The sequence below is a fragment of the Arvicanthis niloticus genome, chromosome 12, assembly GCF_011762505.2.
Source record: "Arvicanthis niloticus isolate mArvNil1 chromosome 12, mArvNil1.pat.X, whole genome shotgun sequence".
NCBI classification, from domain to species: Eukaryota; Metazoa; Chordata; class Mammalia; order Rodentia; family Muridae; genus Arvicanthis; species Arvicanthis niloticus.
In genome coordinates, this window is record NC_047669.1 from 41916684 (window position 1) to 41940588 (window position 23905).

The window sequence follows — 23905 nt, forward strand, 5'->3', positions numbered from 1 at the left end:
CCCAGTCCAGGATGAGGCTGAAATAAGCCTGAGATTTCTGTTGTCCCATCCCCAATGGGATTACCACACGGCTGAAGGTAGGGAATGGCTGTCCACTTACCGTTGGGCTCTCATGGCAGGTCTCAGAGGGGCCATAAGAAAGCCCACCAATTTGGCTAAGGTAAGAGCGGTCATGCAGGGAACGAATGAACCCCCTTCAGTGTTTTTAGGGAGACTTATGGAGGCCTATAGGAGATACACTCCTTTTGACCCTATGTCAGAAGAGCAATGATCATCTGTAATTATGGCCTTCATCGGGCAGTCTGCCCTTGACATTAGAAAGAAACTCCAGTGCATCAAAGGACTGCAGGACTATACCATTAGGGATGTGGTGAAGGAGGCAGAGAAGGTTTATCATAAGAGAGAGATGGAGGATGAGAAACAGGAGAGAGAAAAGAAAGAAAGGAGAGAAGATGAAGACAGGAGAGATAGGAGACAAGAGAGGAATTTGACACATATACTGGCCAAAGTAGTAGGTGAGGAGAGAAGAGCCAAGGTTAGACAGTTAGGGGACCTGGGCGACAAGCAGAGGCAGGGGCCAAGGAGACCCAGAAAAATAGACCTGCCTCCATTAGAGAAAGACCAGTGCGCATACTACAAGGAGAAGGGTCATTGGGCTCGAGAATGCCCTAAAAAGAAAGGGGCAAAAGTACTGTCTTTGGAAAATGATGATGAAGATTAGGAGAGATGGGGCTCGGCCCCCCTCCCTGAGCCTAGGGTAACTTTGAAAGTGGAGGGGACCCCAATGGACTTCCTGGTAGATACGGGGGCTGAGCATTCAGTATTACAACAACCTTTGGGAAGATTGAAAGATAAAAAGACATTAGTTATTGGAGCCACAGGGCAAAAACAATATCCATGGACTACCTCCCGAACTGTAGACCTTGGGAGAAAACAAGTGACTCACTTCTTTTTGGTGATACTGGAATGCCCCACACCCCTGTTGGGCAGAGATTTATTAACAACACTCAAAGCCCAGATTACTTTTGCCTCTGCTGGGCCACAGTTGTCCTGGAGAGTTGAGAGCCACCCTACTCTGTTGCTATCTCTACAGTTGGGAGAAGAATATAGACTATACCAGAGTAAAAAGAAACCACCCGCAGACATTCAAACTTGGATAGATCGGTTTCCTCAAGCCTGGGCAGAGACTGGAGGAATGGAACTGGCTAAGCAAGTCCCTCCAGTGGTGATTGAACTTAAATCAGGTGCTACTCCCATAGGGGTTTGACAATACCCCGTGAGTAAAGAAGCAAGAGAGGACATACGCCCCCATATTAATAGATTACTCCAACAAGGGATCTTAGTCCCCTGTAAGTCCCCATGGAATACTCCTCTACTCCCCGTGAAGAAACCGGGCACGAATGACTATGCCCAGTGCAGGATTTAAGAGAAGTGAATAAAAGAACACAAGATATTCACCCCACTGTGCCTAATCCATATAATCTGCTTAGTATGTTGCCACCTGAGCGGGTGTGGTACACTGTTTTGGACCTGAAAGATGCTTTCTTTTGCTTGAAGATATATCTCAATAGCAAGCCCTTATTTGCATTTGAATGGTGAGATCCTGAAAATGGAAGGACCGGACAACTCATGTGGACAAGACTGCCACAAGGATTCAAAAATTCTCCCACTCTGTTTGATGAGGTCTTACACTGTGACCTTGCTTCGTTTTGAGCCAGAAACCCACAAGTGACTCTCTTGCAGTATGTAGATGACATCCTGTTAGCTGCAGAGACCTATAAAGAGTGTGAACTGGAAACTCAGAAGATTCTGGCCAAGCTAGGTGAGTTGGGGTACCGAGTTTCGGCTAAAAAAGCACAGTTATACCAGATGGAGGTAACCTACCTGGGGAACACTCTGAAAGATGGAAACACTGAAGCTAGGAAACAGACAGTGCTGCAGATCCCAACCCCAACCACCCCTCGCCAGGTAAGAGAGTTCCTGGGGACTGTGGGGTTCTGTAGACTCTGGATCCTGGGGTTTGCCACTCTAGCAGCCCCACTCTACCCCCTGACCAAAGAGAAGGGGGAATTTATTTGGACTGGAGAACATCAATCAGCCTTTGAGACTCTCAAAAAGACATTGTTACAAGCCCCTGCTTTAGCGTTGCCTGACTTAAATAAGCCTTTTACCTTATATGTTGATGAACGTAAGGGAATTGCCAGAGGGGTCCTTACTCAAACATAACGACCCTGGAAACGGCCAGTAGCTTATCTGTCTAAGAAATTAGATCCTGTGGCCAGTGGATGGCCCTCTTGTCTACAAGTGATAGCAGCAACAGCTGTGTTGGTGAAAGATGCTGATAAGCTAACTTTGGGCCAGAATGTGACTGTGGTGGCCCCCCATGCCCTGGAAAGCATTATCAGACAGCTGCCAGATTGTTGGATGACCAACGCCCGAATGACCCACTATCAAAGCTTGTTGCTGACTGAATGGGTAACTTTTGCCCCTCCCGCTATCCTTAATCCTGCCACCCTGCTGCCTGAGACTGGTGAGGCCCCAGTATATCAATGTGAAGAAATACTGGTTGAAGAAACAGGAGCTAGGATGGACTTGACTGATCAGCTGTGGTCTGGGGCAGTAGCCTGGTATACAGATGGAAGCAGCTTCATGGTAGAAGGTAAACGCAGAGCGGGAGCAGCAGTAGTGGATGTCTTATGGGCCAGTAGCCTGCCTGAGGGGACATCGGCCCAAAAAGCAGAGCTTATAGCCTTAATTCAGGCTCTGAGACTGGCTGAGGGAAAGACTATTAACATTTACACAGATAGTCGGTATGCTTTTGCAATGGCTCATGTTCATGGAGCGATTTATAAACAATGGGGACTGCTGACATCTTCCGGTAAGGAAATTAAAAACAAAGAAGAAATTCTTAGCTTATTAGAAGCTATCCATTTGCCTCGCTAGGTGGCAATCATGCTTTGCCCAGGACACCAAAAAGGGGAGGGACCCATAGAAAGAGGAAACCAGATGGCTGACCAAGCCGCCAAGACGGCAGCTCAAGGACCTATGATTCTGACCGTGAGGGTTCTGAACTTGGGGGGGAAACAGCCGGTAACGCCCCTCGACAAAGAAGAAGGAGTCGCCCATTTGACCCATATACATGCCCTTACTCATTTAGGGCCGAAAGAGATGACTGAATTATCAGCTAAATCTCCATACTCTATCCCAAGGTCGAAACTGATAGCAGAAAAAATAGTAAAAAAACTGCAGAGCCTGTGCTCTGACAAATGCAGGGTCCAGTAAACTCCAAGTGGGAAAACGCTTCCGTGGTACCTGGCCTGGAACTTTTTGGGAAGTAGAATTCACTGAAATAAAACCTGCCTGATATGGAAATAAATATCTTTTAGTTTTCATAGACACCTTTTCAGGATGGGTAGAGGCATTTCCTACCAGAAAAGAGATGGCTAATGTGGTACAAGAAGATCCTTCAAGAAATCATTGAAGAAATCCTCGGTTCAGGATTCCATGGGTAATTGGGTCAGACAATGGGCCTGCCTTAGTAGCCCAGGTAAGTCAGGGCTTGGCCAGGCAGCTGGGGATAAATTGGAAATTTCATTGTGCTTATAGGCCCCAGAGCTCAGGTCAGGTAGAAAGAATGAATAGAACATTAAAAGAGACCTTGACTAAATTGACCTTAGAGACCGGTGGAGAAGATTGGACAGCCCTTCACCCCCTTGCCCTGTTTAGGGTGCATAATACCCCAGGATTCTTAGGCCTCACACTCTTCAAGTTGATGTTTGGGGTGCCCCGCCCATCTATGAGACTTTACAAAATAATGCCTGTCCTGATGATCCCTCTATTCCCCCATCTCACCTTTTAGCCTGGCTAAAAGTTCTCGAGATTGTCAGCAAAGAGGCTTGGGAACAGCTTAAAGACTCCTACACTGCTGGCGACCTACAAGTGTCACACCAGTTCGAGGTCGGAGGTGCAGTCCTGGTGAGGAGACACCGTGCAGGAAATCTTGAGCTTCGGTGGAATGGACCTTATCTGGTACTGTTGACGACCCCAACTGCCGTCAAGGTAGAAGGGATCCCCACCTGGGTTCACGAGTCACATGTCAAGAAGGCCCCTCCTGAAGATAGTCAAGATGGATGGACTTTGAAAAGACTGATAATCCTCTCAAGCTGCGCCTGCATTGCAGGCGCCCCTCAGGTGATGGGAAATAATCCCCATGCCCCTCAAAAACTAACTTGGCAGGTTATTTCAGAGCCATAATAGGAATATCAAGCCCTTCCAGGGGCAGGGTGACCGAACATGGAAAGGCATGCAAGGACAAGTCCAGACAAGCCCAAGTGAGTAATGGGCCATTTGGTGTTTTTCCCTCTCCCTCCCTTCCTGGGAAGTCCAAAGTTTCCTGGTCGAAAATAACTAGATATTCTGCCAGCTCAAATAATCGCTTATGCAAATTGCTGATGTTCAAATTATCCAATCATATGTAACCACGCCAAATTTTCCCGCTCACCCCAGCCTTTACCTATAAATATCCCAAGCTTCCTGGGCTCGGGAGTCAATTCCTCTATCTCCTGCATGAGAAATGTCTTGACCCAAGGGCCCTTGCCATTAAACTGCCTCTTGCTGTTGCATCAAGACGGTCTCTGGTGTGTCTTTGGGTGTGTGCTAATTCGGGCTTGAGTGAGGGTCTCCCTTCGGGGGCCTTTCAGTGTCAGCTTGTATAAAGGACATGAAAAAAGAAAACTTTGGCTGTCTGCTTGCTCTTGCTCTCCCTGGAATGCACTCCTTCACTTGTAGCTGGTTTTGGTTACTTTGTGGGTTCTTTTCCCCACTCTTTATTCCCGATTTCACCCCCTATTACTAGATAGAAGAGAAAGAAGGATAGAGGTGAGGGAGGAAGAGGAGAGGATCCTATGGATCTAATTTCTTTATTTTTGTTTCTTCTTTGAGCACGCATGAGTACTAACAAACCACAACCGAGCCTCCATTAGGGCATATATTTTATACACACACACACACACACACACACACACACACACACACACACTATCTCCATCCTCTTTGAAAATTTCCCAGAATTCCAAATGTCACACAATCATGGAAACTATCTGCAGCTGGCAAAACCAAGCCACTGCTAGAGCATGAGGCAAATTATAGTCAGCTGGTGTGAAACAGTGCCATATCCCCACACCTGGGATTAAAATTAAAACATATTTTTGTAATATTTCTGTGTTTCTTAAGGAAACCAAAATCCCAGAGTTGTCTCTGCATTCATTGGCACCATAGAGCCTACTTCTTAGGGTTTCTGGCATATACTGAAGACCAGCTGAGACATCCAGCCTGTGGACTCAACAATTACTGGATTCTTGGACAGTCTGTTGGTAGAAAGCCATTGTTAGGCTAGTAAGACATTCAAATAAATCCCCTTTGTGTGTGTGTGTGTGTGTGTGTGTGTGTGTGTGTGTGTGTGTGTGTGTGTGTTTGATTTTGGTACCAGAAGAGGTTCTAGAACAACAGAAGTATACAGAAGATTTAAAAAAGTATCTGGAATAGCATTTTCAATTTGGTAACACCTACACATACTGACCCCTCACCTAGAATCTCAGAGAGTACTAAAAGCCATGGTGTGAACTATTATATAAACTTAAGAAGTCCAGTGCATATAGAGCATATAGAGATATTCCTTCTAAGGTGAACCTGGCCCTGCCTACCACTAAAAAAGAAGCATAATGTTTGTGCTTCTGTTTGAATTCTGGAAACATTCCATTCCTTACTTGGATGTGTTACCTGATCCCATATAGCAACTGACTTGGAAAGAGGCTAACTTTTAGTGGGGCCTGAAACAGGAGAAGAATCTTCAACAGGTTCAGGCTGCTTTATCACTTGGACTATATGATCCACCAGACCCAATAATACTTGAGGTATCAGTGGCAGATAGTAATGCTGTTTGGAATCTTTGGCAGGCCTCTATAGGTGAGTCACAGAAGAGGCCTTTGGGATTTTGTAGCAAGCCTCAACCATCTTCTGTAGGCAACTATTCTCTCTTTAGATGAAGAAGTTGCCTAAATGCCTATGGTTTGTACTCTCCTTTCTATGCTGTCGGCTGCCAAGCATGCATCTATAGTCTCATGGGGTGCATCCTACGATCTGTTGACTGAGGAGGAGACTAGGGCCTGGATTACTGACTGTTCTGCAGAAGTAGACAGCTGCAGCATTGTAACCACTTTTTGGAACAACCCTGGAAGACACCAGCAAAAAAAAAAAAAAATTGTAATAGTGGTGGCATGCTGAACAGTACAGGTTGTTGTAACTTTTTCCTGGAAGGAAAAATGGCCAGCTTTGTGACTGTTCAATGATTCATGGACTATGGCCAATGGATTGGCTGGATGGTCAGGGGCTTGGAAAGAGCATGATTGGAAAATTGATGAGAAAGATGCCAACAGAAGAAATATGTAGAGAGATCTCTACAAATAGGTGAAGGATGTGAAGATAACTGTGTCTTATGTAGTCATCAAAAGGTGACTTCAGCTAAGGAGGAGTTCAGTAATCAAGTAGACAGTAGACCTATTCTGTAGCCTCTTTCCCCAGCCATCCTTGACAGTGCCCAATGGGCCCATGAACAATGTGGCCATGGTGGCACAGATTCGGGTTATGCATGAGCTTAATGGCATGGTCTTCCACTCAAGGCTGACCTGGTTACAGCTACTGCTAAATGCCAGATTTGCCAATACCAGAGATCAATACTGAGCCACTGATAAGGTACTATTCCCTGGGGTGATCAGCCAGTGACCCAATGGCAGGATGACTGGCACTGAATCACTTCCCCCATGGAAAGGATACCACTTTTCTTATTGGAGAATTTATTTTGGTCACGGATTTGTTTTTTCTGCATGTAATGCTTCTGCCAAAACCACCAAAACACCAGAATGCCTTATCTACCATCATGGTATTTAACACAGTATTGCTTCTGATCAAGGAACTCACTTCACAGAGAAGTACAACAGTAGGCCCACGGTCATGGAGTCTACTCGTTTTACCATGTTCTCTACCATCCTGATGCAGCTGGCTTGATCGAAAGATGGTATGGCCCTTTGAAGATACAGTTACAGTAACAATTTGGTGGCAGTAGCATGAAGGGCTGGGGCAGGGTACTCCTAAAGGTAGAAAAATGATTTGAGTCCCCATGATTATTCCCATAGCCAGGACCCATGGGTCCAGGAATCAAAGGGCGGAAAAGGAAATAGTTTCACTATCACCCCTAGTAACCCCAGTAGGAAAATGTTTGCTTCCTGTTCCTGCAACCTGAAGTTCTGCTGGCCTACAAATTTTGGTTCCAAAGGCAGCGCACTCTTGCCAGGAGCCACAACAAACATTCCATTGAACTAGAAGCTCGGACTTCCCCCTGGCCACTTTGGGCTTCTGATGCACATGAGCCAACAGGCTAAGGAATAACAGTGTTGGAAGGGTGACTGATCCAGATTAGGAGGGGAAATTGGATTGTTTCTCCACCATAGAAGTCAGAAAGTCTTTCATGTCTGGAGTGCTACCATGTCCTGAGATTAAAGTCGGTGTGAAATTAGACAATCTAATCTAGGCAGGATGACAAAGGGCATAAACCCTTCAGGAATGACATGGATCACTCTCACAGGAGAAGAACCAAGGCCTGCTGAGGTGCTTGCTGAGGGTGAAGGAATACAGAATGGGTGGTAGAGTTATATATACCAGCTAGGGCTAAATGAAGATTATAGTTTGGCACAAGTATTTCTGTTGTGTTTTGTTAAAAATACGTTTGTAAAGATACTTGTGTATCTTTTCTTTCCTCGATTTATCAGGTTATGTAACATCAGTGAATAGAATATAGGTTTTAAGACAATCCCCCAAAAAAGTTACTCAAAAACCATAGCCATCTATTCTAAAATTTATAATGCATTTGTAGTTGTACAAGAGATAGTTATGTTATACATAACTATGACCTGGTTAAATATATAATATGTATGTGGTTATACAGGGGACAGCTATCATGTTAGGCATAGCTTTTTACCTGGTTATTGTTTTCATTTGGAAATTAAGCATGACATAAGGAGCTATGATTGTGTGCCATGTTGTCAGGGGCTGCTTGTGATAGCTATTCTTGGCTGTAAACTTGACACCATCTGGAATTAACTAAAACCCAAGCAGTCGGGTACAGCTGTGAGGGATTTTTCTTAAATCATTTGAAGTGGAAAAACTCACCTTTAATCCAGATCTTTTGAGGTGGGAAGACCCACCTTTAATCTGGGCCACCCTTTCTGGTGGCAGCCTGTGTAAAGGACACGGGAGAAGAAGATTTAGCCCTTTGCCTACTTGCTCTTGGCCTTGGTAACAAGTTCATTCCTTCATTGGCATGAGAATCTACTTCTTCAGAAGACCAGCTGATACACCCAGGCTTGTGGACTGAACAACTACTGGCTTTTGGATTTTCCGTTGATAGACAACCAGTGTTGTTTTAGCTGAATCACAGCCTGAAAGCCACTCTAAAAATTCTCTCTCCCCCATTCCCTCTTTACAATTTCTGTTCCTGTAGAGATCCCTGATGAATACTCCTACCTTGTAAGACCTTGTTTCTCCCTCCTGCCTTATACAACCTCTATTCAATTGTTTCAACCTTCCCTCCCCGCTCTCCTTCCTGCTAATTCTTTTTTAAAACTATCCAACTCTTAAAGACTGTGAGACAGGACTCCAGCCAATGGGAGGAGACTCAGTGGCTCTCTGCCTTTGAATCATCACTGACAGCATTTGCAGTCCCTGGGCTTGCCAGCAGGGTGGTTCACTGAGCTGCTTCCATTTTGCCAGTTCCCCTGTGATTAGAATATACTACCACACCCAGTGTATATCTTATCCAGGGTTTACCCAAGGCTTCTTACATGTTAGCAAGCATGCTACCCACTGAGCTATACTATGCAGAACAGTTACTTATTTCATTCCTCTTAAAGACTCCAAATACCAAAATGGCGAGGATGGATAATGTCTCCTTAAAACATATTTTTACTATTGAGGACAGTGTCTAAGCACAATAAGTAACCACTGAACAGATGAATGAATATAATTGCAAATAATAAATTTAGAAGACAAAAGAGCATTTTTTTATTGTGTTTTGACTACCACAAATATTATTATACTGCTGTAAATCTTGCATTTCTGTGAGAGTTTGTTCATGGCTTCATTTTAACTAGGACCACCCTGATTGACTTGAGGCTGAGAGAATGGAGACCCAACGTATGGCTACAATTAGAGTATTTCAAAAGGACTGATTTAAATGACCAGGTTTGGCACACAATATGGTTTGAATGGGGACTGGGTAGTTCTTCCTTATTTAAAGACATTTGTGGTTGAAAGCAAAGCTGCCATTATGTGTGTGGCTTGGTGTTCCTGAACTTGGGGGAAATTATAAAGAACCTTAAAGTCCAGCAAGAATAGAGAGTACAATGGACTGTTGAGTCTTGTGCGGCCACTCTAAGGGAACACCCTTGTTGCTGTCATTTGACTCTGCCTGGGCTGCCACCTCGTGTAATTGCCTGCAAGCTCTGTGATACCCTGGTGCCAGGTCTGCCTCTCAATCCTGTCCATGGCTAGAACAAAAGATCCCAAGACTGTATTCCATCTGTTTTTGGGCCCAGTGAAACCAGGCTTGGCAGGCTAGCAGGATCCCAGCCACCAGGTCTAGAATCATCTGTGTGCTCACTGGAGGGCCTCTGGAGTGGGCCACGAGGACTTGTGCTGATGAGGAGCAGCTTTCCTTTAGTCACCTACTGATGTGCTCAGCCCTTACCACTAGCTTCCCCTTGTTTGCTGTAGTGTATGTGATTCATTAAGCTCTCCATTAGGCCACAGTGCTGACTACCTAGAGTCAAACTATTGTCATCCCCAGCCCAGAGTCTCCTGTGGTGTTTAAATACCCTATTTGTAATGACTGTCACTGGTCTCCCTGCTTGTGCCAGCCTCACCCACTCCTTGTCTCCATGGGGTTTAGCCTCTAAGGTGTCAGCATTCTTCAGTCAATTCAGATTGCTGTGAAGAGGTTCTTACAGAAGTGTCTGCTTAAGGCCTTCCACCATACAGGACATCCAGTGGTACTGAAGAGGGTTATATAGTTTTCATGAGTAAAACAAAAGACCAGAATGAGATGAAGTTCCAGTTCTTTTTCAGGGAAAACACTCAGAGTCCTAGAAAAAGTTCTTGGGGCTTCCCGCTTTCCAGCTCCCTGACTACCTTCCTGTGACAACACCTCTGGATGCTCTGCATTGTGTACACAGCACAGGACATTTCATGCATATGAAAGACTCTTTAATCATCCGAGCCCAGGCAAAGACTCTACTTTCCTGGTTCAAAGCTGGTCACTGTGGCCCTGTACTTGAGGCAAAGAAGCAGCTTGCTATTGCTGAAGCCATCCATGGTTCCTGCGAGGGTATCTGTTTTCTACTGTGTCCTCTGCTTCCCTGGTTGAAACCTGGCTCTCTTTCCAGGGTGTTCAGTTCAAATATTTACACCCCATTCCATGAAGCCTCCTTTACCTGCACCTCTAAAAGGTTCAACCAGCATTATTCAGCCCCCACACTGAAAGGTACAGCCCCACTAAAACCTGGAATTTGCATGATTGCCTCTCTCACTGGACCAAGTTCATGGTGGACAGGACAACATTTTATTTTGTCCTTGGAGTATCAACACCCAGTGTAATTCCGACGCTGTGCTATGGGGAACCACTCTCTGCTAAGTGCATTAAACACATGCGTATTGATATGCAGACCTGTTTCTGGTCATTAAAGTCAACAGGAGTTAAGGCAAGGTTTGCTCTGAAAACTGGAAAGAGTTTCAGCTGGCCCAGCTTCTCCTTATCATCTGTGTAAGAGGAAAATAAGACCAGCAAAAGATGTCATTTTAAAAGGGATGAGGGGAGAGGAAGCCTGAACTCACATACTTTTGTATTCACATGCTGGTTCACTTAGAAGAGCTGCTGCAATTGTTTCTTCCTGTCCTTTCCCCTAATTTTCTCCTTCTCCTTTTCCTCCTCCTCCTCCTCTTCCTCATCCTCCTCTTCCTCCTCCTCCTCTTCTTCCTCTTCCTCCTCTTCCTCTTCCTCCTCCTCCTCCTTCTTTTTTTTTTTTGAGACAGGGTTTCTCTGTATAGCCCTGGCTGTCCTGGAACTCACTCTGTAGACCAGGCTGGCCTCGAACTCAGAAATCTGCCTGCCTCTGCCTCTCAAGTGCTGGGATTAAAGGTGTGCACCACCACCACCCAGCCTCCCCTAATTTTCAAGGGACCAAAACCCACTGGAAGGGTGTGCGGGCACAGATGGGAGGGAACTATGTAGTGACAGAACTGTGCAAGGCTACGGAGTGATGGTGGCCCTGCCAAGAGAAGAGCATTGCATAATGACACCAAAATAGTTCACTTGGGGAATGCCTCAGAGCTGAAGCAGCTGCCACCTGGTGTCTTGGCATTCAGAAGGACATGGAGACATTGCCCTTGGAAACCCGAGTGTGCAGAGTATTTGCAACAACAATTTTCAGAGGTCAAGGACACATTTTGCTCATCAAAAAACAAGAACTTAACCTGTTATTATTTTCCACTTCAGAAAGACATGAAGCCTAAAATACTCATCATTCTGAAAAGCTGTCTCAGTTACATGCCAAAGGACAGAGGCTATCTTATCCTAACAGACTATTCTCTTGTTATTTTCCACTCTGTGCCTTATCTGCACCTTTATTTTACAAATCTATCTGATCCCACCCTTACGAAACAGTAAGGAAAAAGGGTCATAAATGAAGTTTAAGTCTGTAACTTTGCTGGTGATAAACTGCTAGAAAAAAAGTTTAACACTGCATAGTTTTCTTATTTCTTATTTTTAGGTCACTGAGATTCTGTTCAACTACCACCTTTTATGAGTGCTAGGGACAGAAACCAGGTCCTTGCACACAGGGGGCAAGTGCTACACTGTGTGGCACATGCCCAGCCCTGAGGGTGACTCAAAGCTCTGTAGCTCTGGAGTTGTTACATCATCTATTTACCTGTTGAAGCAGTCTATGATGTTCCATCAGTCTTTCCTTTGCATGGACTGCTGTGCGGGGGAGCAGGAAGGAGGAATCTGCACTCCAGGATCCCCGCCCCCTTCTAGTTGGGTAAAGACAAGTACGCTGGCAATTGCACTAAGCTAGGACTGAGGGAGTATATATCAGGCTTTGGGAGAACAATGGCGGGCACAGACCTACCCTGCAGTGCAGAGCAGACAAAGGGAAAGAGGAGATGCAAGACATGAATGAAGAGAAATTAGGTGTTAGGGTGTGTGGCAACTGTCTCCAGAACAAAACCCCCAACTTTCACAATTCACAGAAAGAAAGAAGATAGATAACAAAATAGTTTAAAATAGTTTAAAGCTCGAGGTACTATAACTAGCTCTGGACCTTTGCCATAAAGATCACTTGTTTAAGTCTAGTAAGAGAAGCAAAGGGCCGTTTTCATGGGTCATTTTAAATCATCAGTTCACAGACTTGAAAACTATCAATGCTAACTTAGAACTAAGATATCATCATTTTCAGTGTAAAACTACCATAGAAAAGAAGATAAGAGCAGAGAGTTAATGGAGACAATAAACACTTTTTCTTTGATTCTTGTTTACCTGCCCAACTGGTCACTGAGCAGGTGGAAGCATGCCTTTAGAGAACCTGTTCTGCTATGTGCATGTGAAAATGTCCCATCCCTTCAGATGCCCAGGAATTAGCCTAGTGCATTCTTGCAAACCCATCCTGTGCAAGTGTCCATTTTCAGCAGCTACTGTGATGTGGAGGCTACAGGAAGGGCTGGAGCATCTGTCCTTGGTCTCAAGTTTTGAAATGGAATTAATGGACACAATACCAATTCCATGCTTAAACCTGAGATGAGGATTTAGGATTATCTCATTTTAGAACGTATACAAGAAGTGGCAACTATTGGTGTTTGGACAAAGGCTCAGCTGATTCTGCACAGGTGGAAATGCAAAGCAAATAAACCAATGAATGGTGGCTGTTTCACAAGCTGACATCTCCTGAGTCTATGGCACTATTACACTTTTTAATAAAAAGACACCCTTCTTCAGCTCTTTCTACAGGAACCCATCTGCAACCATTGCCAAAGTGAATTTCCATGACTTTGTTATCATTTGGAATGACATTCTGTTTTCATTTCTTGCTCCTCTCCCAAGTCTCCCAATGGGGTCACCCCATTTAAGTTTCTGTTTCTGTCAATCTGACAATTCTAGGTAACTCACAGATATACAATCCTAACAGTTTGTCAATTGGACCTAGCCTGTTTCACTGAAAATAAGGTCTCCATGGTTCATCTGTATTGTGGCCTGCCTGTACTGGAGTCTCCTTTCTTAAGCTACAGTGATTCTGCACTGCATGTATCTATGACATTGTACTTACCTCGCCACCTAGAGAACACTTAGATTATATTTGCCTTTTAGACAAAACATACTCTATTTAATATATCAAAATTTTATAATTTCTACATACAATTAATATAAAAATTATTGAGACATTTTATATTTTGCTAATTGTTGAAATTCATTGTATATTTCACAATCATAGCATAATTCAATTTGCCCTAGACATGAGAATTAAATGTAACCCATAACAGACCAAAAGATATTCTAAAGAATACCATTAAGGTTTTTGTGAAGACTCAAATGGGATTAATGGATTAGACCTTAGTCTATGTTAATTTACTGATTTTGATTGTTATGCAGTGATTATACAGGAGACTCCAGTACAGGCAGGCTACAATACAGATAAACCATGGAGACCTTATTTTCAGTGAAACAGGCTAGGTCCAATTGACAAACTGTTAGGATTGTACATCTGTATATACTTACTTGACTTTCAGGATAACAATACTGAAGCATATAAATCAATTCAGGAAACAATGCACACATACAATCAATGTACAGGTAGGGGAGGGAAGATGCCAATATCAAGTGTTACAAGTAGAGAATTAGTATAGATTATGTTACATAAACTTTCTGTGAGTCTGAACTCATTTCAGTGCTATTAATTAAAAATAGAGAGCATGGGGCTGGTGAGATGGCTCAGAGGACAAAGGTGCTGAATCTGATCCCTCAAACCTACATGGTAGGAGAAATGGATTCTCACAAGTTGTCCACACACACACACACACACACACACACACACACACAGAGAGAGAGAGAGAGAGAGAGAGAGAGAGAGAGAGAGAGAGAGAGAGAGAACATGGTTTCTTTAGAGGGACTCGAATCCCATTTTGAATTCCCAATGTAGTCTCTGTCATCTATCTGTAAGGTCTGGGCAGTTACTTGATGACTGTCGCCTTTGACTTTCTCAGTTGAGCTTAGGAATGAGGTTCATTTAGAAGGATGCCATGGGGATTAAATAAGATCACACACAAGCTGGACTTTAGGCAGCTGGCAGGAGTGTGAGGCAGATATGTTATCTAATTAGTGCTGCAGTGTGTATTTGTGTAAATGAACAAGCTCCTCCATCCCATCCAGACCCCACCCGAACAAGTGATACCAACTAGGGAAAATTACATTGAGCCTTTTAATTTCAGTACTCTGAAATATGAAATTTCACGAACACCTAAATAACATATAATAACAGTAAGAGTGCATTATACATTTGCGTGTTGCTGTTGGGTTTTCTTAGCAGTCTGCCCGCCCCCGCCCCCACCCCTGTCTTCTGTAACACTAAATGGAGTGGACAGGCATTCAGATTAAAGAGCAACACCGCGTTAATAATAGTGGATGTCTGAACACAGTGCCTTGGGTTATGGCTGTCAAATAAGGGTCACAGCTTTGTGACTTAAATCTCAAGCAAAGCCTCCATCAGTTCACAGCTGCAGGGTACAAAATCAGGGGCAACCTAATATCTATCTGGGCATCTGCTCCTAATGTGCTGGTGTGGCTGTTTATGGCTCGCAGTGGACTTGAGGCAGCAACGCAGCAGAGAAGGTGTCCTAGGCTGTGCCCAGCAGTTCTCTCTTCATCCAGGATATGCGCATGAGTTTGAAATGACCCAGGAGGAGATTTCAGAGATGTCTGCCAATGAGTGGTGTCTTTTAATCTGGAGAGCAGCTGCTGGGCACAGGCATGCAAGTACACAAACACCCTTGAACACACAGGCAGACACACTCCGAGAGCCGATACCTGTCTCTACTCCTCTGCTGTGGGCAGGCTTTTGGCCTTAGGGTCACTTAATCTTGTCGCCCAGTTCAGCTAGCCCCTCTTCAGTGGAGACTGGTGAAGCTGTGGGCTGAACGTTTCGGCAAGGTCGCCTGTCTTCAGAGTATGAAGGACATTGCCCGGCAAGGAAAGAAGGTTATATTTAGTGTTTGGGCCCACTCAGTGCTGGGCTCCCTGCTGCGGCCCTTTTGCAGAACCATCCCTGGTCCCTGGTTACACACGCTCCGTGACTTTGAGACCCACAAAACATATAGCGAGAGGGCGCCCAAAAAGAAAAGAAAACGCTGTTGGGTGCTCAGGCTCCACTGCTGGATTTTGACAGGGATCAGAAGAGAGAACTGCCAGGCGTGACCAAGCACAGGCACCTGCACGGTAAGCTAAGTGTCCTTGTCCTGCTTGAGAAGGGCCTTGAGATGTTTTTGTGTTATCTAATAGCTGAGAATGGTCAAATGCTCCCCAGAAGCAAGATCCTTGGGGTATTATGCAAGAGGAGGGAGGAAGTCTCAGGTATGATTCAAACTTTACAAAGGATCACTTTCAGGCTAAAATATGCGGCCCATTCTGCTGGCGAGTTTTGTTACATTGTGGGCAGTGAAAGAAAATTTAAAGGAAATGTTAAATTATTATCCTCTTAAGAGTGAGAGAGATGGTAAAAAGTACTAAGAGAGGTTTGGGTGCATGGCTTTTCTTGCTGGTGGTTGGGTTTTATAAATACAAATGATCGGCATACAGTTTCAGAATCACCCTGCGATGAAAATGAAGAAGTTGCCGGGTCAGAGAAGGAGTTCCCTCTTCATGAGACACAGTAGCAGAGATTAGCATCTTCAGATGATGACTAAAATATGTTCTTTCTACTTGGTTCACATTTATTTCTGTGATGTTAGGATTGGATTGGGGGCCTGAGAACAGAGCAGGTTTTGGAATTTAAGGTTTAAAAGGTCTCCAGCGATACTTGTTCTGGACTTGTACTGTAGCTCACCACATAGAGCACTGGGTGAATGTCCAGGAGAAATGACTCCAGTCTGCTGTACAGAATACCGTGGTAGCTCTGCTTTCATGTGCTCAATGGGAGCATCATGTAATACGTTGGATGGCTGGGAAATTTTGTATACAGAATAAGAGTGCATTTAACTGAGGTGGATGCTCACTTAGGATGCTCAGGAATTTTATGCACTCTTTCCCTTCATAGTGACTGATACCACATCTTTAAAATAATAGTGTCAGGAAACATTAGTACAGGTACAATGCAAATATTGCCAAACTGCAGTCTCAGGTTCCGTGGTAAATGAGATGTGCTGTATAATGCTATTGCTGCAGATAAAGTGCCTTACTGTGATGGCACAGGCCTATCTGTCAACCCCTTAAAATCAAATATCCCAAGTAACTAGGTACCTCTGTAGTCATTAGATGACGCTTGGGAAATTTTACTTGTGCTTAACTTTAAAACTCAGCATCAGCAAGATGAGAGAGGTTTTCTTTTTTCTTTTTTTTTGTTTTCAGGGGTGGGGGTTATTGACATTTTCCAGAAGCATCAATAATTTTAACTTGCTATTTTCACTTTCTAAAAACAAATATCCAGCGTAATTAACACATATGTCCTCTGAGGAGACTTTCCTGTGTAATTTCCCAAAGTGATGTGGGGTTTGGATTCTGATTACAGCCAATGGAAAACCACTCAAAAAATACCAGGGCCAAGAGAAGCAAGCGCTGGTTATGAAGAAAGGACTCTGATTTACCCGCAGGCTTCAGCATCTACTAAGGCTCATGTATAATTGTCTCTTTTTAAACTTCACTCAACTAGAATTTCAGTCGAGAACTAGCCTCAGGCAGAAGCACTGTAACTAGATAATTTTATCGTGGCTTCAAGAGGATGATGTATTTGGAGAGGCTGAGAGTATGACTTGCCAAGAGTTGGGCAGGTCAGAGGATAGGAAATCCCCAAATAAGTGAGCCTTTCATTCTTTCCTTCAGAATGGAGTTCATATTATTCTTTATCTTAACCCAAAATAAAATTTCATTATCAAGCAAATATGCTTTGCCTAACCCAATGCATTAAAGTATTTAAAGCTGTTTATTTTCTGTGGCCTAGAATTAGTGATTACAAGTATTTAGTAACTATTCACACTGAGCAAAGAACAATGCTATTTCCTCCTTATGGGGGGGGGGTAACACTTTTATGGTAAAGCACTTGACTTGTTCTCTCAGTTGTTAACTCATTCATAACAATTGGAATGCCTTGGTCCTAGGCCCCACATGGGTTATTAAGGGTGCAACAGTCAATGAGGCAAATGCTCTGAGCATCTCTGTAGAAGGAAATTACTGGTAATTTAACTACTCGTGGTGTACTCTGCATATTGTTTACCAGGTTTAAGTATTGTCACCCTATTTCTCATTAGAACAGACCCAGTGCTATTCTGAAAGGGGTCATTTAGTATCTATAAGATATGGAAACAATCCCAGAGACCATCTCAGCATCAAATAAGCAAGCTGGAATATACATTTTGCACACACACTTGAGGATCATGAGGAGATGTTGAAGTCTGGACCAAGTCAAAGATGCTAGACGAAAGGTTCACTTACTGACAATCTGCTTTTTTCAGAACTGGGCTGGACAAGGAAGTCCTTAAGGAACACTTTAGAGCAAAACCTGTTTCTTAGAAATCAGGATTATCCTCTGGACAGATATTCACAGTGTGCCCATGTGACAGTCGATCACTGTGTCCATACAGCAAGAGCCTCACTGCTGCTGCCCGCCGTGGCTATGGAAATGTTATGTTACAATGTCACACCTATGGAACGTCTGTTTTGTTCATGGAAATCATATATGAACCACTTGATCCTACGTGTCAGGGAAGGTTGGTATTCCACAGTGTCATCTCTGGATCAGCAGATCACTAACTAGGATTTAGGTACTTAAGGGGGTTAGTCCAATTAGTTTTCAGTCTGATGTAGGCCCTCAGAATAATTTTTAAGTGAAAGGTTAGAAAATTCTAATTTTTCAACATGAATGCACACACCCTGGCTACCTACTGGCTGGAGATGGCATTGGCAAACTGGAAACTATACCAGCAGGGAGGGTTCAACACCTATCAATCCATCCTGGCTGTCTCCATTTTCCTTAGACCAGAGTTTTCCCCCTGGCTCTTGAAAAAAAAAAATCAGCCTCCTTACTAAAGAAGGCTACTGCATTTTCATTGTAGACTCTAGGTAACTAGGATGGTTAATTCTGAGCTTAACCTCTTGTACTATTATAACGAAACAAAAATATTCTGATAACAATAAACATCATTATCACATCTTTCAGGATTGAAAAAAAAAAAGCCTGACACCATTTGTGACAAGGTCATGTTAGCTATTCATCTCCATGTAAAAGCAAATGGGATTTAAACTGGTGATTAATACCATCAGTTTAGCAATGTAAAACACCAACTCACCTCTTCTTGATCCTGCTTCTGGGGGAGGACAGATGGGATCCTTATCAGGAAAAAAAAAGAAAACCAGAACAAGAAAACAAAACCACAAACAAACAGACCAACCCCTGTACACAAGGATAGTGCTAAGAGAACCAGGCTGCAGAACAGGGCAGCCTGCTGAGCAGAGCAGTGTGCGAGTGGATGTCGGCCTTTCTGATGACATTTGGGAGAAAGCTGTATTGGTTACTTTCCTTGTCACAAAATACCTGATGGAAGAAACTTAAGGGAAGTATTTATTTTGGTTTGCAGTTTAAGGGATCAGCCCATCATGGTGGGAGGGCATGGGAATGGGAGGAGCCTGGCCCACTGCTCCTGAGGCTAGCAGAGATGAACTGTCCTGCTCACCTGGCTTCCTCATTTAGTCCGTTTAAATGTCTCTGCTGCCCCGTGAAGGAAATACCTTCAGACACTACCACAGCTGCTAACTAATACAGCGAACTGTGTGTGTGGCAGCACACAGAGCCAGCACTAGCTACTGTTAACTGTGACCAAGTCACCAGACTTCATTCGGCGTTTCCTTTCTTCCTTCTCCTTTTGTACTTTTATTAATTCTTTTTTGATGAATTTCTAACCAGTTTGTGGGTGAGACTGGAGATGCCAGATCATCAAGATGGATCTGGGGGTGTCATGGCCACAAAACTGGAATTAGGAGTTCACAGCAAAGTGCTATAAATGTAATAATAAATATAAATAATATAGTTAATTAATATAATAAATTAATAATTGTATAATATAATGAAGGGAATATAATGAAGTGAAGCTGCTTCTGTGCATGTCCTTGGAGCTTCTGCACCTGGTCCTGAGACAGGACTGTGTCTGTACAGCAGTGTGACCCTGCCAGGTTGCTCCTGGGGACACCAGTGACACCAGCTGCTTCTCATATCTCCACATGAGACTATTTTAAGAAACTCTGCACTTGATCAGGGAGCATGTGGGGTTAAGCCTTATGTTTTCCACTTTAGTTTTAGATCCTAGGCAGGTGCAGTTAATAGTTCAAAATTAAAAACGATTCTTATTATTCTTTTTTTGTTAACAATTAAAACATAAGTTCACGTTGGGGCAAGGCATGAAATAAAGACTGGACTTGTGAAGTCTTGAAGACTATTTCACATCAAACAAACAAAAGACAAAAAGTTATTCTTTAAATCTAATTAATATTATTTAGGACTTGTTTTTAAAGTATCAGTCATTTCTACTATATTTTTTTGTTTGGACAAATTTTAGTTCTATTACATAATAGATTTATAGCCTTTGGCTTGAGCTAGTATAGTGTTTAAGTATTTGCGCTACTGCCCATTAAGACTATCCTTTATGTTCTATTTCTCATGACTGTTGAGGACACCATAAGGCAAATGGGGCTGTGTGACAATATGGAACTGTGACTTCCCATTTGAACTGTCAGAGATGGGAAGAGTTTATCCTCTGTGAATCGCACCTCTACTTAAAGGTACAGAGTGGAAAGAAAGGAAGCAAGGCAAAGCAAAGTAAAGCAAAAATTTTCCAAGTTATCTTAAGCCTAGCATCTGCAAATTCTTCTAAAATACGGGTCCCCCACCCCCTGCCCCATCTACTGCAAGTGTCCTACATGTGCATGCACCCAAATCAGAGCTGTCTATTCCATCAGTTCAAAAGATAGATTCATGCAACTTAGGAGATTCAACAAAAAGATACGGTGACATCCGATACTTGGGCAAAAAAAAAAAAAAAAAAAAAAAAAAAAAAAAAAAAAAAAAAAAAAAAAAAAAGGAAATAGGTAATCAACAGCGTGCACATACCCAGGATTGAAGAGTTTCCTGGGAAGTGGGATTTTCTCTGACAGGATCAAGCTGCAGAAGTTTGATGTAAAGGACTCATTCATTTATAAGACATGAGGCACACTGGTCCGTAACCTAGAATATTATATACAAGCAGTCTCCTAGTTCAGGGGGACAGGTAGGTTGGGATTTGGTCAACCATCTATGTACTGAACTTCCCTGTCCCTGTTAATCAGAGGGGACTGACAATACTGCGTCATGTGCAGCAGGCTAGCGGGCCCAGCTTCTTACCAACAATAACCCAAAGCAAGGCTCCACCTTACAGAGATGCTGTCTTGATGTCGTTCGTGGAACACTTACTAAATTCGGATGTATGCTTAAACCAACTAAACAAAGACAATGTTTACATACAGTGTAAAGTCCTCTCATTTTCCACTCCTCACGTCTGCTGGCAGAGGATCACTGTGGGTATCACTTGACACACAGAATAACAGGCTCTACCCTAGAACTGAGTCTACATTTTGAGACTTGTTTGTAAGTTAGCACTTGAAAAGCATATTATACTTGTGCTTTTCACCTTCCAGTGGCATAAAACAAAAATTTCATCCTTGTCCGTCGATTTATCATTGACTATAATAATTTTTTTTTTCGAAAATGAGGATCACAGGCTAAGATTCTGTAGTAATGTCAAACTGCTGTAAAAGTTCCAAAATGCTTACATCAATTTCTGGTCTATGTTGCAGCAGATGAGCAAGTTTCCAGACCAGCATAGGTTGATGCACAGCCTGCTAAATCATATTAATTGTGTGTGTGTGTGTGTAATTCAAGTTTGAGGCAATTACAAATGAAACTGCTAGAAATATTACCACTCAGTCATATGCTAGTTGGCTGTTAGGTTAGAAAGCATCAAATCACTGAGGAAGGAAATGGCTCCTCTGTTCTGCCTCAACAAACGATTTCTTCTAGCTAGCATGGTGGTACATGCCTGTTATCCCAGCACCTAAGTGCTGGGAGTGAGAGCTCTTAGCCTAACTGACATCAGAGCTACATTAGATGACATTGATGGCTCCAGTGTTGATGACTGCACTAAGTGACATTAGTGGCCCCAATAACACATTGTCATACTATATTAAGTCATGTTGGGAAAAAAACTAAAGGGATCAATGGATATTCTGTGTACCTGGCCCAACCAATCTGTGTATGGTAGAGCTGGCCTCTGTAAGATGAGCCACATTTAGGCGTGAGTCCAAAGAAAAGCCATACTTTGTAGGGAGCCTTTCTTCATAATTATGATTTTAGATTGGCAAATAGCACTATTGCTAAAAGGCATGCCCTTGCCTCCCTGCCCCCGCCCCCAATGGTGAGAGGTAGACATATAAGATCATGTGAACTCCGAAGGTGAGGGAGGACAAATGCTGTTGGTACAGGCCACGTGGGGTTGTAGGAGTGAATGGGAAAGTGGGCATGGAAACTGTGCTACTGTGGTAACTAGTTTTCCAGCAAGAATGCGCAGGGCCACCAACACCTCCAAAAGTGGTTCTGGAGGGGGGTTATTAAGGACTCCATTTTTGATTGCATTTGTGAGTGTGGTGGGGGAGTCAAACATTTTTGAAGAGATGTTTTAGGGGCAGGGACTTCCAGGCTGGCCCAAAACACATGATCCTCCTGCCTCAGCCACCTGAGTGTTGGGATAACAGGCATGTAGCACCCTGGTGGTTACAGGTGTGTTTGTTGCCGCAGAATAGGGTAGCCATTTCCTTCCCCAGTGATTCTAGAATTTGATGCGTTCTAACCTAACAGCCAACTTGCATACTCATGACTGAGTAGTCATGTTTCTAGCAGTTGCATTGTCAGTGCCTCAAACTTGAAACAATTCACCCTTCTACTTGTGAATGAATAATCAAACTACAGTACAGCTTCAGGGTGAATTACTCTATAGCAATAACAATACAGCAGCATGGACAAACCCCAGCTGCGCTAGGCTAAGGAAAACAATCCAGACTCAGGAAGCCACACTCCGAGTAAGTGCAGTTACATGGCTCTGTAGTAAATGAAAAGCTACAGGGACAGAGACAGATCAGTGACTGCTAGCTTCAGGACCGAGTGGAACAGTTTCTGTAAAGGGGTGAGAGGGGCTGTTTTTGGGGTGATGGAACTTCTGTAGGCCTTGACTGTAATGGTGGCATCTGTGATCTCCTGTGTTGTCAGGATTTACAGAATTGAATGTTATCTGAAAGGTAAACTTTACTGTTGGCAAAGTATATCTTAAAGATCTGTGTGACTGAATACTGAGAGCTCTTTGCCTTAAGCTTCAAACATCGTATTCTTGCTTTGGTGTTGATACAATGGAGTTCTTGAACAGGTTTGTTTTCATTTGGAGAAAAGCTAGGGGGCTGGAGGGATGATTTGGTAGCTTGCTCTCACAGAAGATCCAGAGTTCAGTTCCCAGAACATACATGGCAGCTTATAACCACCTGTAATGCTAGTTCCATGGATCCAGCACCCTGTTCTGACCTCCGCAGGCACTGTGTGCATGTGGTGCACAGTTGTTCATATAGGTAAAACACTGTACATATAAAATAAAAAAAAATCTTAATTGAGAGAAGCCAGGATCCAGTCCATATGCCACATGCTGCAAGGGCAGGTGGAAGGCACTCATAGGCGCACGCATCTGACACATGTCCCCCTACACTGGGAGCCACTACGATGTGCAAACGTGGTGGAGAGATGGGAGAGAAACAGAATGGTTTGTGCAATAAGAGAGGTGGAACTGGAGAGCAGATGACACAGAGGAGTAACCTGATGTGAGGAGCCTGCACTGCCACCTGAGATCATGGTGAAGTCCAGTCTGTGTTGCCAGTAAGGGACATGTCTGGGTCCATGGCTTCAGCAGCAGGTGTAGATGTCTATGGCTCATATTACCACCAAAGACCATTTGGGCTTCCCTAGTTTGGGCTGCTGCCTGGGAACATGTTGATGTCTGAGGGCTGTGCAGGGATGGCAACATCCATCCTTGGCTGTAGCTCTCAGGAGAGCAGAGCAGACCCTGCACCCTACCTGGGAAGCATAGTGAAGCTGGTCCTGGTGGCACGGTACAGGTAAGCTGGCCCTGAGGGCATGAGCATAGGAGAGCTGGCCACACCGCTTATCTGCTGTGAGGTGCTGTGGGTGAGAGAGACACCCCCACATCCTGCTGGCCACCTGCAGCAGGCAGGAGAGCTAGCCCCAGGGTCATGGAGTAGGAGAGCTGGTCCTGTTCCTCATCGGCTGCAGTACTAGGGAGAATGGGCCCAGCATCTCACCTGGATAGGACGGCAGAGCTCTCAGGGTATGAGAGTGGGAGAGTTGGCACTGGGTGAGCTAGCTGGGGAAGTGCTCGAGAGCTTGCGAGCTGACCAACCCAGTTAGCACCCATGCCCAGGTTCAAGGTTATGAGTCGGCCCATCCCACCGTTTCCCTAT

General features: G+C 43.9%; 1 protein-coding gene across 3 annotated transcripts in view; it reads right to left on the reverse strand.

The window, feature by feature from the left end:
• The window catches only part of Cmss1 (cms1 ribosomal small subunit homolog), a 302972-nt gene that overhangs the window by 48380 nt on the left and 230687 nt on the right, over nt 1-23905 (reverse strand). The window contains exon 1 of one of the 3 annotated variants that reach the window (XM_076943034.1): nt 15182-15329. The exons of the other annotated variants lie outside the window; for them this stretch is intronic. The gene's annotated coding sequence lies outside the window, so the exon portion shown is untranslated. Of the gene's footprint in view, nt 1-15181; nt 15330-23905 lie in introns of those variants that run through there. 3 annotated transcript variants of the gene reach the window in all.